Source organism: Mus caroli, unplaced genomic scaffold (assembly GCF_978045245.1).
Source record: "Mus caroli unplaced genomic scaffold, Mus_caroli_1 scaffold_15, whole genome shotgun sequence".
Lineage (NCBI taxonomy): Eukaryota > Metazoa > Chordata > Mammalia > Rodentia > Muridae > Mus > Mus caroli.
In genome coordinates, this window is record NW_028227270.1 from 59999609 (window position 1) to 60016342 (window position 16734).

General features: G+C 45.2%; 1 pseudogene; it reads right to left on the reverse strand.

The window, feature by feature from the left end:
* Positions 1-15481: 15481 nt before the first annotated feature.
* LOC110308725 (thymosin beta-10 pseudogene) lies at positions 15482-15606 on the reverse strand (annotated as a pseudogene).
* Between the last annotated feature and the right edge of the window lie 1128 nt (positions 15607-16734).

The following is a 16734-nucleotide window of genomic DNA, read 5'->3' on the forward strand; positions in this document are numbered from 1 at the left end:
CCATGAAAAGGTTAGGCCCAGGAAAGGCAGTACATGCCTTTAATCTCAGGAGACTGAGGCAAGAGTTCTCTGAGTTAAAGGTCAGCCTGGGACAAAACGAATCCCAAATCCAGGTGTAGTGGTACATCTTTAATCTGCGCCACACCTTCTGCTGGAGACCTACATAAAGACATCAGAAGGAAAATTTGTTTTTCTTCACCTGCTTGCACTTACTTGCCAGCACATCTGTTGGAACCTACATCTACAGAAGAGCAGCTGAAACAACTAGCCTCGTGGGACTGAGCAACTACTAGATCCTTGGACTTCCATTCACAGCTGACCCCCATTCACAGCTGACCGTTGTTGGGTTAGTTGGACTCCAGACTGAAAGTCATCACAATAAATTCCTCAATATAGAGAGACATTCCATAAGTTCTGTGACTCTAGAGAACTCTGAATAATACAGCCTCCAACATCGATCATTGTCGCCTCCGATTCCGACCAGCAGAAAAGAGCGACAACACTACGTTCTTCTCAAAGCAGTTTATTCAGGAACCTTTCAATATCATGCATGAATCTCTCTCCAGAAACCAATCTCTCCAGGAAAAAACAACAACAACCCCCAATCACAATCCCTTATATATCCTCTCAACCACGCCCCATCATCCCGGTCCACGTAACAGCAGTCCATTGGCCAGAATCATCACTCGTCATATGGTCTGATCTTGCATCATGGTGCACCTGCGCAGTTCTCATGATGGATGAGGCTTATTTTCAGGTGTATGAGGAAGTCACGTGCAAGTCATAAGACTTGGCTGCAGTCCCGGACGCCATCTTGGGACTGCTGCCACACCCGCTCCTCACAGATCATCCCTTCATCGTGAACGCATTCAGGATCTACCCTTCTAGATGACTTTAATGCTGTTAACTATAGTCACTCTCACCGTTGAGCGGGATGCTGGAGTTGGCATGACCAGTCTCTTACCCACTGCCTCCTTTCCAGGTTCTGGACACAGCTGTTCTGCTCTATCCTTCCATGACATCTGCCTTTTCAGAGTCCACAAGTGAGTGAGACTGAGTAACAGAATGGAGTACTATCCAGCCATGCAAAACAAGTCTGTCGCATGCAGCGACATGTGTGCACCTTGAGGATATTATGCTGGGAGGATATCAAAGCACAGAAGGACTTCCTATGATCCTTGTCAGATATAGGTCATGTTTTAGTTTTACCTGAGTGACTGTCATCACAGACAATGACTCCAAAAATGTGGGACCAATGCTTAGTTCTACTATGGTAGATCCAGGGGACAGATACATGGATAATGAGGTAAACAGATGTTGGGATTATCTGCTAAAGCCTTTCTCTTTCAAAGGGATGTTTCTACGTAGATGCCCAGGGCTGGCATGTTCTGTGCTGATATAGTTTGCTGGAGATGCAGCTTCTGTTCTAGCCCCTGCCATCAGATTCCTTGTCTAGCTTTGTCCTACTGGGTCACAGTTCACTGTGAATCTCAGAACAACCCCCCCCCCTCCCAGCTCACTGGGATTAAATCATCCTTTTACAACAATCAGCTGTCCTGCTATATTTAATTTCCTCAAACTTTCTCCTGTGGGAGGAAGCAAAACGCAAGCGCGCTTGTCTTGTAAATATTTGGAAGGATGAGAGCGGCCTGTTGCAGTGAGTGTCTGTTCCCTGTCAGCGAAAGTTGCCTGGTGTAGTGACCAGTCAAAGCTGCTTAACTCTCAGGATGAGCCTCTCGGATCAAGAAAGGGCTCCAGTTTCTAGAAAGCTCTGCACCGCTTTACAGCGGAACTCAGACTACGACGCAGAAAGTAGCTTTCAGGAGATTTGACGGTGGCCAACAAATAAATCAGACAAAGCCAAGTACATCTCCAATGTGATTTTGATTGTTATATACAAAGGTTTGATTTTCATTAACGTGGATGTTTGAACGGAGCAATGCTCTCATTTCTCCCCAGAGATGTCTAGCTCCTGGGAAATCCTCTGGAGCCCAGCCCAACGCAGTGCATATCATAGGTTGTAGGTGACAAACCCAATGCATGCTTTTTCACACAGTATTGCAGAGTGGTAAGTGGCTAAAAGTGCACCAGGATTTCCCACAAGCTCTGGGAGATCTGATGCACTTTCTTGACCTCTAAGGATGTGTGTGTGTGCATGTTTGTAAAAATAAAACAAAGTTTAAAGAATTATGTCTTCTGGGCCATGATCAGGGGCATCTCCAGTGCTACTGAAGGTTATTTCTTTCAGCAGTCGTCTACAATTTTACCTCATTGATTACAATTTTTCCCCAGGGTTTTGCGTTCTGGGGGTATTGTTCTAAGCAGAATTGTTTTGATCATTTCATTTTCATTATTAATACAGAGAAGCATAATTGATTTTAATAGTCACCCTGTCACTTGCAACCCTGAAGAGTTCATTTATTGATTCTAATAACTTAGTGACCACCTAGGGACTTCTCTTCCTTAAGATTATTACCTTCTCAGGGTAGACATGGGTCTGGTCTTCTGTTCCACTGCAATATCAGTGGTGAGAAGCAGCCCCAGTGCCACAGGAGGCCTCAGAGCTGCTCTGAGCAAGTCACTGCTCAGGCAACGGCTGCCTCGGACTGCTCACCACAGGAAGGGAGCCAGTCAGTCAAGAGGCAAGATGGTGGCGGAGGAGTTTGACCAGATGCAACCTGATCAGAAGATGGCGGTTACTGGTCAAAGACCCACATTAACCAACAGCCTGCAGGAAAAAGCCTGCCTGGGTCCTGAAAGTGAAGTTAGCTGAAGGAAGATGGGTGAGCAGCCAAGCAATTTCTCATCCTGCAGTGGCCCACGTCTTTGATCTGCATTGTGATGTTATCTGGTGTTCTGCAGAGTGTAGAGGTTTCTCTCCCTGCTAATGTTTCTCTCGTTCATTTTGTGTCCTGAAATGGTGGACCCTAGCTGGTAATATTTTAGAGTTGTATGCAAGCATATCTCTAGAGGGTGGTGGCAAAGAACACACAAAGGACAATTGGCAAAGAACAAGTTATTCCATCAAATGACTTCAGAAGTATCTCAGAGAGAGAAGAGAAAAGTGTGTTCAGGCAGCAGGTCTCCTCTGCCTGCTCCCAACACAACTGTGCCAACGACTCACACACTCACACCGTATCTCAGAAAAGGAAATACGTTTGTTCTCACTTCCGACTGGTCAGAAAAAGAAACTGTTTACATTTCCAAAGGCATTCTCCCTTAACTCTGGACAAAGGTCAGAAACTCCACAGCACCCTCGCACCCCACTGCCCAGTATCTTAAAACACTTAATGAAAACATAGCAAAATGTTCCTGATTTAGAAATTTTAAAGTTGATTTGCACTTTGTTTTTGTAAATCATGTGGGGGTGTGTGTGTCTGTATGTGTGTCTAAGTATGGATATGTACACATGTGCACAATGACTTTGGAGGCCAGAGACATTGGATGTCCTTGGAACTGGTGTCACAGGCAATTGTAAGGCACCCAGTGGGTGCTGGGATCCAGACTTGGGTCCTCTGGAGGACTGGTAGCTTAACAGCCACCCTCTCCTGCCTCTTTCTGTTCATTTCTGAATTTATAAGTACAAAAAGAGAGCTAGCAATAATCAGATCACAGTGGCTTTATGATTGGAGGAACCTTGGTTCTCATACTTGGAGCAATGTTGCACACTACTGATTTGTAGGGGAAATTTTGTAGCATTTTTTACAGTATATCTATAAAGCTTTTTGCTTTTATCAAAGTCAAATACTTTTTTTTTCATAGCAAAGGAGTCCAGGGGTGGACAGAACTGGTCTCAGGAGAGACCAAGGTGAGATTAAAAGTTTGAGACTTGAAGCCCTTCCCTCCCATTACTAGAGAAGAGAAGAAACTAACAATTGATCACAATTAGTCAATAATTTAATCAATTATGACTGTGCAATAAAGACTTCATATAGAAAACTTTTTGTGTGAAATCTTTATATAAAGATTCAACTCTGAGAGTTTAGCTGAACTTATAGAGGTCCTTGCCTGTCTGCTTCTGCCCACAAGCCTAGTCTGAGGGACCTGTTCAGCCAGCTTGGAGCAGAGTGGTCTTAAGCTCTTCCTGCATGCAATCCCTTCCCCTGAGCAGTTTTCATGTGTCTCTCGTGTATAGGTCTATAAAATAGACATACAAATCAGTTTCAGACAATAAATAAGAAATTTATTTTAAAATGATTATTTGATACACATATGTCATCACTTATTATAGAGGGAGCAAATCTGCATATTAATGAGACGGGTGTGGTCTGTTTTGCATAAATAATTAAGTCTTGATGCTTATTTGATACCATGGGATGGAGGGCATCTTCAATGTTTTTTCAGAGTTGACAGATCTGTTGATTTTATAGTCATCAATTTGCTTCTTCACATAAATATGCACTTAAAAATGGCGGAAGATCGTCTAAAAATGATTGATGATTCTGTCCTAATTCCAAGCTAAAACTCACTAAATAATATTCGTCAGTTCAAATCCGCAACTTAAACGGAAAACTTTCAAATCAAATGTGATAATATAGTAAATCCAAAGACACACTAATCTGATGCATGCTAAAGAGCAATAGCAGGAAAAATATTAAAATATTTCTTCTCTGTAATTGAGCTATTTCACATTTCTATAAAAGCAAAAACTTCACAGATGTTTTGTAAAAATACCACAAATGTCCCCTCTCTCCCTTTATCATCAGCCTGTAAGGAAGGGAGGCTGGAGACATGGTTGAGGTGGATCTTCTTTTTTTTTTTTAATTAAAATATAATTATACTTCTTTCCCCCCCCTTCTCTCCTCCCTACTACCCCTCCCTCCCAAATTCATGGTGTCTGCTTCTTTAACACTCATTGCTACACATGCATACAAATGAGTCAACATACAAATGCAATCTACTGAGTCACGTCAGCTCAGTGCTGCCTGCATGTATATACTTTTAGGGCTGAGCATGGCTCAGATAACCAATCAGAGGGCTCAGATAACCAAAGTGCTCATATAACTAATTAGCGGGTTTGGATAACCAATGGGCTCAGATAACCAATCAGAGGGTGGGATCCCAGCAAGATTTCTTCCGTCTGCATTGGGATGTCAACTGGTGCTGGAATTGTTCCGGCCCTGTTACGGTAGGCTTGTTGTTGAGATTTCATGAGCCTAGCTTCCTTGTCATAGCTGGAAGGCACAATCTGACAGCAAACTTCCCTGCTCTCTTGTGCTTACCATCTTTCAGCCCCTTCTTCCATGATGTTCCCTGAGCCTTAGGTGCAGGCACTACTTTGCAGGTATCTTGTCTTCTTCCATCCTTCCCCATTAAAGATGCCTCCCCATATTTTTTCCCATTACCCCTTCATTCATATCACCTATATCCTTAACATACAATAATCTTGAATCTCATGAACTCCAGGCAGAGTTCACGGCTGTCCTACAGTATGCTGGCACACACAGTGGGAGATGAATAAGGTACCTGTTTAGAACCAAGGCTGCAGTGAAGCTGTGCAATTCAACGCAGGTGAGCCCTGCCAAAATACCTTGGAGTAATTTTCCACTTGATTTGACTTTGGTTGTTGCATATACAGACACCTTTTTAAAATTTATTTCTTGCTTATTTCTTTTGTTTTACTTATCCAAATGTTTGCTGATCCCACTTGCAGCTCCACAACCCTACATAGGACTTGATAGTAAATGCTGGGGAGAAGGTCTAAAGGGCCGTATGCTCGGAGCTGGAGTGGAGGTTGGCCATTCGAGACTGCATCTCAGCTGCTCTTGGGGTAGCCAGCACCAGAACTGAACTCGAGCTCACCTGGCAGCAGGCAGTCATTGACAGCTTTCCCCCAACAGGAGGTGCTTAGGAGTTCTTTCTCCCCGGTGGAGCAAGACCCTTCTCCTCTCTTCTCCTGAATTCTTGGAAATGGGTTCCTCTATCTGACCTCAGATACACAGGAAAAGGAGAGAGAAACTTTGGCCAAAGCAGAGACCGCACTGAGAAAAGGGGTTACTTTAAAATACACTTAGTAACTAACGAAAAACTCTGGACCAGAGATGACTGGGCAGGTAAAGGTACTTGCTGGGAGAAGGTGACTCCTGCAAGCTTTCCTCTGACCTCCACACATGCCCTGTGGAATGTGTCCTCTCCTTAAAGAAATAAACAAAAAGCTTTGGCTGAGTTATTGCCCCATCATTCTCGCTATATAGTCTCATCTGATTGATTGCAGAGGCTGCCTCATGAGGCTGTGCCAGAGTGCAGGGACACGGTGCAGCAATCAACTAACCATGCCTGGTAGGATCACAGACAGCCTGCTTACTTTTTTTTTCCTATGAATCTCCTCCCAAAGGTGACTGTGAGTTTTGCAAAGCAAGCAAAGGAAAAGGAAGGGAAGGAAGGGGAGGGGAGGGGAGGGGAGGGGAGGGGAGGGGAGGGGAGGGGAGGGGAGGGGAGGGGAGGGGAGGGGAGGGGAGGGGAGGGAAGAAGGGAAGAAGGGAGAAGGAAGGAAGGTTGGAAGGGAGGAGGAAGAAGGAAGGCAGGCAGGCAGGCACTTTGTAGTGGGGGGGGGGAACTTATGGGGTGGGACGTGGTAAAACCTATATGGTATAGATAAATACTCTGACCCAGATGAGAGGTTAAATAAAGCAACCTGTCTTGAGTGAGTAATGGACAGAGAGCTGACTTTGAAATCTAACCAGAGTTCTGCAGTTGCAAATAACCCCGAATAAAATCTGAGGGGAAATGTCTTGAGGTTTCCCACCCTGGGATACTCATGGATGCTGTGACTCCCAGAGGCCTTTTGCACTGAGACATCCTTCTGGGCAGAGACTGACGTGACCTCAAAAAACAAACAAACAAACAAACAAACGAACAAACAAAAAAAAAACAAAAAAAACAAACCAAAACAAAAAAAACCCAGCAAACTTAGAAGCTTTCTGGCCTGGAATCTGCCTGGGATGCATGGTCTGAAAGGAAAGGCAGTTTCTTCTTTTCCCTGTTGACCTAACTATGAGAGTTGCCCCCAGGAAGCTCAGATTACAGCAGGCAATGAGCAACATCTCCTAGCTGGTATTAGGATGAACCAAAGATCTGAGGAGCATGGGGTATGGGCAGGACTACGGAAACCCAGGGCAGCAGTTCCAGCTGGCGTGCCGCAGGAAGGATTCAGGACAGGTGATGAAAATACCAAATGCCAGCCTCGGACGTCTCACTAGCCTGAGCTCTCTCCATAGAGCTAAACTGGAAGTCAAAGGCTGCCTGTGCATGTGCTAACCTGGGAGTGTTCTGGACAGTGTCTTTCTTCATCTTTGCATTTTATGTGTTAGGAAAAGAAAAAAAAAAAAAAAGACTGCCACTGTCCCTAAGTCTAGATTCAATAATGTATGTGGTACCATATATAATCACATGTATATAAATGTGTAGCTAAATTTTACCGGGTTGGATGTAAACAGCATTTTGGGCAGCAGGCAGCAGGGTTCTTTGGTGTATATTAGAGGTTAGCTCTTTGGTTCCAGGTTTCTAACTAAACCTTCCCTGTGAGTGGAGAAGAGACTAACTTCAGGCTGGAAAGACAGAACACGAATCCAAGGCTTATAGGACCTAGGACCAAGAGTCAAAGGAAGCAGGAAGACATATATGACAAGAACTCCTCCTCTTCCACACACATACAGCATCCAGACCCCTGGCCACCGTCATACAGGATGAAATCTCAACTGTCTACCATGTAGGATTAAAAAATCTCAGTCAGGGCTGACAAGATAACTAGGTGGGTAAGACCCTGGCTGTGCAATCCCTGACAACTGCATTCAATCCCTAGAACCCACAAAAAAGAGAGAGAACCAACTCCACAAAGCTAACCTCTGACTTCCACATTCCCACACCATACCGCCACCACACACACAAACAACATAAACATACATACTTAAATACACACACAGAGACACTGGCACACACCACCATCAACATCACCAATAGCCTCCCCCCTCCTCCTCCTAATAATTATAATTATTATTATTATAATTTTAAACAGAATTCTGGAGCCAATGGAGGACCTGTGCCATGACTTGGAGTCACCATGGTGTCAGGAAGCTGTGTGCTTGTTGACTGTGCACTCGAGTGTAAGTTCTTAGGCTTTTTCAGTCTTTCTGAAAGAACCGTTTAACTGGCTTCAGTTTCAAAACTGTAAAGATAAAGGCTGGAGTGGAGGCCTTGTGCTAACTGTCCTGCGGCTCAGCAGCCTGAGTTTCGAGAAGCAGGAGCTCTTGATGTACAATTACACCGTGATGGATTACCTGGAGACTCAACCTCCAGGCAAACTGTGATTAACTTGACCAAAGACATCTGGGAGAGCCATCCGTGGTCTGGAATTATGATCTTAGTAAGCTACCCTGAAACTAGACACCGTGGAACTGCCTTTCTGCAAGATGCCAGCAAGGGGCCTCTGTAGGCTAATCCAGTATTCTTTCTTCCTTCTCTCCCTCCCTCCCTCCCTCCCTCTCTCTCTCTGTCCCTCCTCTCTCTCTTTCTCTCTCTCTCTCTCTCTCTCTCTCTCTCTCTCCTTTCTTGGAGCTTGTCAACAAACAAACAAACAAAACAACAAAAAACAAAACAAAACCAACAAAGAGAGAAGACAGCTGCCCCAGGAACAGTCCAAAAAGAGGCACCCTGACTTCCCAGCTTTGCAGCCGCTTTTCGAGAACAGCCTTCACATTGCTGGAGTCCCAGGGAGGAGCAATTAAGCCCTCCGTGATTAGCAACTGCTGAGGAAGGCCTGTCAGAGCCATGGACTAAATATACAACTGAATGCTTGCACACTCATATGCTCACAATTAGCTGGGCTCCACTGCTGAATACAGAGAAGCTGGGAGGTGCGGGGCATTCGGGGGGGGGGGGTGCTTTTCTCTGGCTATTGTCAACAGTAGGTAAAGGTCAAAATGGAAGGCAGGGCAGCCATACAGGTGCTTACACCCTACCCCATCAGCCTGAAGCAGCCCCCTTTGTTCTCAGAGCCTGGGGAGCTTCCCAGCTTATTTGGTGCCATGGAGTTAATGATCCAGCAATGGCCACAGAACAAGGACTTGGAAAGACACTAAAGACATTTTCTTAAAATTTAATAAGTCTCTCCCCTTCCAAAGGAGCCTTTCAAGAGACTGTTTGGGCTTAAAACAAAAACCTTTGGAGACATTCCCTCTCCTCTCCCACAACACACCAGTCTCTACTCTAGGTCAGTTGTCCTAAAGGGATTTGAATTGACTCTAACAGGGTCTTTGGGACTCCAGGCCCAGTGGTCTGAGAACAAGAGGAGTGCAGAGCATGTGGCCATTGACCCCTACAGGAGACACATTGACAAGTTATGTTTGCTTGGTACTTGGGGGTTCTTGAAGGCACAGCAAAGAATGAAGTAGAAATCTCTAGGTTTATAAAATCAACCAATATCGGGGGCAGCCAGGAATTGGTGGGGGGAGCAGGCAGAGAAAAATCTCTTTTTTCCCCAGGGAAGAATGAAAGCTCTCCTCATTCTAAAAAGTCCCATTGAGCTCATTCTCCCAGAAGAATATCAACATAAATTAAGGGATTATGCTTAGCTCCAAAGCATAGTGGAGGGTATAAAATGGCTTTGTAAACGTTGAGTTTAAAACTTTCAAATGAATTGGAAGCATTTACCTTTAACAACAAATGAGCATAGTAGGTACAGAAGGGCCAGCATAGTAGGTACAGAAGGTCTTTGCTGTGACAAAGCAGCTGACGGAGGAAGACACTTATTGTGGGTTGGGAGCTAAGGAAAGACTCGACCCATCATGGAGGGCAAGGTATGCTGTGGGGAGCATAAGGTGATCCGGTGATGCACAGGAAGCAGGCGCAAATGAGCTGCTGCCCAGTTCACTGTTTCATTTTTACGCAGCTGGGATCTCACCCAGCCCAAGGGATTGTTCCCCTCACTTAAAGGATGGTCTCTGTCTTGGCTAAAGCTGCCTGGAAACAGCCACACGGGGAGGTATTTCCAAGGTGATTCCCAATCCGGCCAAACTAACAATGAGGAGCAACCATCAGAGTGGAGGAAGGGTGGAAGGCTCTGTGGTTACTGTGGGTTAGGAGCTGTGCTCTTCCACTCTGTGTCCGCTGCTCTGCTCTGTGGATGGCAGTACCTCTCCTGACTCCCAGGCCTTTTACGCATGCAAAGTCTCTAGAAATCGTCTCTGTATCTCAGGCTCTGTTAGTTGTCTAGTTGGCTTCTGCTGGTGAATTAGGGGAAGGGGGAAGGGGGAAGGGGGAGGGGTGAAAGCCAGCGTGTACTCTACAAGTAGCTGAAAAGAAAGGGTCTGGGCTCATAAACAAGTCACTAAAGATAGCCCCTTGAGCTCATAAATTTATCACTAAAGACAGTGCGTCTCCTGGCCAGCCTTTAGGTGTACCGTTAACAACTGGCTCTGTCACCTCAGACAGAACAGTTCTCACTAGGGAGGCTTAAAAGGAAAACATACACACTCTGAAATATTTCTTCCCCACATATGCTAGTTCATTTTCCGTGATTATAATGAAATACATGAAGCTGGATGAGGAACTCATGGTGGAGCATCATAGTAAAAATAGATGGAGGTGAAGATCACAGGGGGACATGGGGACTGAGGAGGGGCTGGGCCTACCCTTTGTAATAACTCTCTCCCAAGAATAATTCAGCCTGTCATCAGAATTGGACCAACTCCCTGTAACAGAACTCTGGTGACCCGGCCACTTGATTGCAGCAGTTAAAAGCCTCATTGCCTCTCACTGGGAGCCAAACCTGCAAGAGAAGAACCCTACATCTCATTTGCAGCACATCCAGACCATAGCATAGTAGAATTCTGAAAGGTTTTAATAAGCAAGTCAATTGTGGACGTATGGTTTGGATGTCGATAGCACCTCAGAATAAAAGGGTTTCTGAGAATACAAAGTCTGTATGGGTCCTCATGTGCTTTCAAAACAAGGATATCAGACACCAGTGAATATCAACATGGGTCCAACTCAAAAATTTATCATGTGTTTCCCTTAACACGTGTATTTTTCTGCATGTATTGAAAAGAATGATACTGTTTCTCTTTAAGTTCACTATTTCCCTTTCTTCTGGGTGTGATCTTGGAATCCATGTGGTGGTAAGGAACCAGTGAGTGACCTCTTTGGTGGCCTCCTGTGGCCATATATCAATACCTTTCCCCCTCTGTCCCTAATTCTCCAGGATGTATAGGGAAGCAACAAGAAGGTCACAGAATTAATATGCTTCCTCTGTGATACCAAAAGTAGCTCAGGGCTGGGGAACGGGTCCTTAGACAAAATACCTGCCACGTGGGCATGAGGACCTAGGTTCAGATCCCTAGCGTCCACATAAAAAGCTATGGCTGGCAGGATGGGCTTGTAATCCCAGCATAGTAGAGGGAGAAGCAGGCCCCTCAGACCCATTGGCCAGACGGTCTAGTTAAGGCAGTGAGATTCCTTCAAGAGTTTGCCTCGTAATGAAAGTAAAGGTAGAGAGTAAGATATAGCAAGACACACCTCCTAACCTTCCCAAACAGTTTCATCAGCTGGGGACCAAGTATTCATATATTTGAGCCTGTGGGTGTAGGAGTTCCTGCAAGCATCATAAAATGATATGTGTGAGGTAAAGGATGGAACCCGGGTTAGTACAAAAGCTTCCAGAGCCTGACCTCATGGTTTATTTTTCTTACACATTTAAGCACATTAAAACTTTGGGGGAAAGTCTTCATGCGACAATTATCACAAAGCCTCAGAGATATCTAGACCAAAATTCCCTTGCAAAGTAGATCTCTATAGGCGAACACCTGTGATCTCTACCATAAGAGTGAGTTCTATTGACTGATGAGCAGTGTTGACCATTGGTGTTGCATAACCAATTGGGAGGGTCCAACCCCTGGGAAAGACTGGTTCTCCCACTCTGTAGTCTTTAGTTACCTATAGTTCTTTGTCTGTGGTTGGGGATCCATGAAATGCCCTCCTCCCATGGTATCACATCCATTGGTGTTGTCTTTCTTTGGATCTTGTTTAAGCAGACATATTGTTGAAGTATCATGGGTGTTGTTCCCTTTGATTTCTAGGAGACACACTCTCAGATCCCTTTCCTGGTCTTCTAACTCTTACCATCTTTCTGGCCCATCTTCTGCAAAGTTTAGGTGCAGCAGTGTTGTAGCTGGAGCTGAGCATGCCAGATGATGGAGCTGAGTATGCCAGATGATGGAGCTGAGCATGCCAGATGATGGAGCTGAGCATACCAGATGATGGGGCTGAGGATCCCAGAGAATGGAGCTGAAGATCCCAGATGATAGAGCTGGGCAGATGATAGAGCTGAGCATACCAGAACCAGTTGTTCTTTGCATTTTGACCAGTTGTGGTTCCTGTAATGGTCTTTATCTGTTGTTTTAAAAAAAAAAAAAGTCTCTTTGATGAGGGATGAGAGCTACACTTCTCTGTGGATATAAAGATAAGTAGTTAGATGCAGTTAGAAATTGTGCTGGTTTAGCAAATTGGTGATAGTAGATCACCTCTTAGATCCCTCAGCTCACATTAGCTCACTGATATTTTTTACCTGGCCTCTATAAAACATTTTTGTCTCATGCCCTATAGATTGAGCCTCTAGCATTTACAGCACAGGAGGACAGGAAATGTAGACCAGGGGTGCCATTTCATCTCTTGTCTATTCCTCTGTCCCTCTCCTGGACCTGGAGGGGTTGGAATAGGAATGCCCATAACACGTAAGAAGGAACCCATCCCCACAGCCACATATCACCCCAGCTAGGTTGGCATCTAACTGCAGATGTTTTGAGGCCTGCAGCCAGGCCCTCAGCCAGGGAAGCAACTAGTTAGTTATGGCAGGTCAGCCCCCACGTGAAGCTCGGGATGGAAATTTGCAGGTTGCATGAACAAGCAGAGGGAACTTTCAGCTATTTAACCATGCCTTTTATCATATTTCTCAGTTCTGTGAAATTAATGCAACTCAGGGTACCGACTACAGCCTTCCAGACGTTTACTCCTGAGTCCCAGAAACAACAGAGAAACTGAAGAAAATACAACCTCCATCCTTCCTACTGCTCAGCCCCAAACTCCTTTGACTGTGTTGCCTTTATCACCCCCAATCCCTCAGCACAACCTTCACTGCATACCAAGGGTCCCACCCCCTACCACCACTTTTCTTCAAGAATCTAAATCAGAACTCATACACTCGACCTCTACCTGCCTGAAACCAGTCTCAACAGGCCAGCTGGGTACCAACAGATGGCCATCTCAAGTTTCACACTAACTTTCTGTACATCACAGTAAAGGTCAAGAGCTCACCTATGGCCCACAGAGCTCCATCCAACGGATACCTTATGGTCTCTCTGACATCATCGTGACCCACGGCATTACCCTCACACCTTCAAATGTATGACTCCTCCATCACAGGGTAGCTTTCTTGGCCACCCTACTTTCTCAAGGATTCTAGACCAGATTCCCTACTGTGATTTAAAGATGCCCCCCCCCCAATTCATATACTGGAACCATCTCAAAGTTCCTATGTCAACGGTATTTGTAGGTGGAGGCTCAAACCAAGCTGTGATGAGGTCCTGAGAGTGGAGCGCCCAACAGCACAGGAGACTTCAGAAGCAAAAGAGGGACCCGAGGAAGCATTGAGCTGTCTCAGTGTTAGGGCCTCCCAGAAGCTGAATGGAGTGCAGCACAGCCTCTGAGAAGCTTATGGACACCCCACTCTTCAAAATGTATAGACAATTAAACCTCTTTGTAAATTACCCCCCCCCCTGAACTGTGAGAGAAGAAGACGGAGAAGGGGAAGGGCTTCGTTATAATGAAGACCAAATTTGTTGACAGTCTAGAAAGAAGCACAGATTAGGACTAATGGAGAATTAAATGGAGATCTGATAAATAAGTCTTTATAAATAAATAAGCATCTCTAAGGTAGGGGTGGGGGGGCTTGATTTAAGGTCAATTTTGTGCTCTAGGGTTGACTTCATGCAGTTCTAAGGCAAATGAGCCCAATTTAAAACCCCACTTTTCAGAAATAAAGGCAACACTCGGCTCCTGACCCCCTCTCTGAACTCTGGTATTTGTTTATCCAAGCAAATGGATTGACCCATTAGAGGCAGTTTTTTTTTTTTTTTTTTTTGAATTCTGTTTTAAAGTTGTACATTGGAATCCATAACCACATTTAGTCACTGCTGTGGCCACCTAAGCTCGTGGAAATAACTTGCAAAGGGAAGTGGCCTGGTACTCAGCCCAGCCTGACAGTGGATTCTGATGCTGTAAGATGAGCCTACACTCATCTCTTTTCCAGCTGTCTTAAGTCTCAGAGCAGAGCTGGGCGTTCTGCAATGCGGACTCATTCCTACAATCGAGGGCATCAGGATCTGCTGGGAATATTCAGGTTGGCCCAAACGTGGCGAATCTCAGAACTATGGCCACGGGGCACATGGGGGAATACCCATCATGAGAGGCTGTTGCAATTATGAAGGGGGTAAAAAAGGGAGAACAGGGAGATGGGTGTTCTAGAAATGTAACCTCGGTTGAATAGAGACAACCATCTGGCACAGAACGCAGGCCCCTTCCTTCATGCACAAACACCACCTCATTCTTTTCATGCTATGAACATTTGAAAACAGAGATCAGGAATGATCACCTTGATTTGGATTCCAGTGATCTTAATCTGCGTATGGTCTCTATATTTGAGTGCACATCTATGTGAAAGCGTTTATCCTAACACTTAGGAGGGTTTGCATACATATAACAAACACATAGGATCATTGTAGAGAATTGGCATTTGGGGGTATAAAGAAAACAATGATACCAACAGTGTTCTTACCACTTCGTTAACGTTGTGACAGTATTTCTTCTCTTTTGTTTTTTCTGTGTGTACTTGTAGAGCGACTCTAGGTGAGCCTTGAGATTACTATCAGGTGTTTTCCTGGCCAGCCTGGGGACCTCTGAGCATTTTAACACCACCAAAACTAACAAAACTTTTTCATACCATAAACATCTCCTTTGAGGGATATTGCTTTTTCTCTCAAGGAAGTCTGCCCTAAGGGAAGTTTCAAAAAAAAAAAAAAATACAGACGCCCTGGAAGTATGGAAAGAGACCGGAGCTAGTCAAATGGGATGTTCTTCTGGTCTCCGTTTTAGGAAATATGCCCTGCTCCCCCCGCATTGGTCACTGCCGGTCTCTAGAGAAATGTTCAAAAGCTTCTCTGTTGATTTTTTTCCCCACGAGGTATTTTTATTTTCATTAATCATACAAATAATTTTCTATAATATCCCAGGGCAAACCGGTGAAATTTGGCAGTCCGATTTGTGGAGAGGTCCCCTTCAGAGACCCGCGGGCCAGTGGCATCGGCTCGTTGTGCCCGGGTTTCACAGTGCAGCTTGTGGCTCGTGTCCATCTTGCAGGTGGCTCTTCCTCCCCATCACGAGGGAGTTTTGGAGATGACAGGGCAGGGTAGGGTGGGGAAATCTTCCTAGGCTTTTAGGAGATTTCACTCCTCTTTTCCTGTTCAATAGTCTCTTTGGTCCGCAGGGTGTTCTTCTCCTGCGACTCCGTTTGGCCTTATCGAAGCTGGCGATTTCCCCCATGTCCGGCTTGTCTGCCATTTCCTTACAACTCGTGGATTCTCGTTCCGACCTCGCGCTCCAGGTGCTCCCACTCGCGTTGCTGCAGCAAGAGACCTTCTCTGTTGATCTTAATCCCACGGATTCATGGGGGAAAGAAAACTGACTCAAATCATGGCCATACTAGTGAAATCAAGCTTTATTTGTGCACACAGGCTATCTCTCCCTAAGGCAGCTTTTTCAAGAGATCAGCATTGCACATTGGGAAGACAAGGGTTTTTATAGCTCAGGAGTGAGTGTGTGTGTGTGTGTGTGTGTGTGTGTGTGTGTTCCAAATGGAGGATTTGACAGGCAAATAGGCAAGGTTACAGAAGCAGAAGATACCGAAGCTTAACAAGCTGGTCATAACTTACTGGAACAAAGACAGAGTTACAAGGTGGTCATGACAACGTTTTGTTTTGTTTTGTTTTGTTTGTTTGTTTGTTTGTTTAGAGAGCAAACTGTGTGGCTATTCTAGGGAAAGGAACCCAAGCTAACATACAACAGTCACAGAGGCCCTGTTGTGTGTGAAAGACCATTTGGCACTAGGCAGTTGAGTAGCCATGTCCTATACTGGAGTCCTAAAGGGACTTAAGAAATATTCCCTTAACATGTGCTGAGCGAGGACTTGTAAAACTCTGAAACCTCCAGGTAATGTTCTTTCAGGGTGAGCATGTTTGGAGGAGAGGGAAATGAGGGGTCAAACATATCGTGGACGTATTTGGGTTTCTAGAATGTTCTCTGCTGACTGAGGGCTGTCTTTTCTGGGTATCTGGGCCTGAGGTAATCTAGTCTGATGTGAATGTTGTGGACCCTGGGCATTTTGTACACCTGTGTCAGCTAACTGCAGTACTGTGAAGCCTGGTGCTACCACAGTCCTGGCCAGTGCTGACCAGAACCTGCAGGGAGCAGAGGTTAGAGCCTCTGCGTGTTACCTGTGGGTCGGATACCCATGGTCACACTAAATGTACACCCTTAACTCTGGAGAAATAGTCCCTTCTTTGTGGGAGAAGAGTTTATTCCTCCTAGCTGTCTTTGGCATAGCAATTAGGAACTATGTAGGGAGTGTGTGCTATTCAGAAAGGTCTTATCTAGCACCATGCTTCTTCCTGTGCCTTGCTCTGAAGGTTT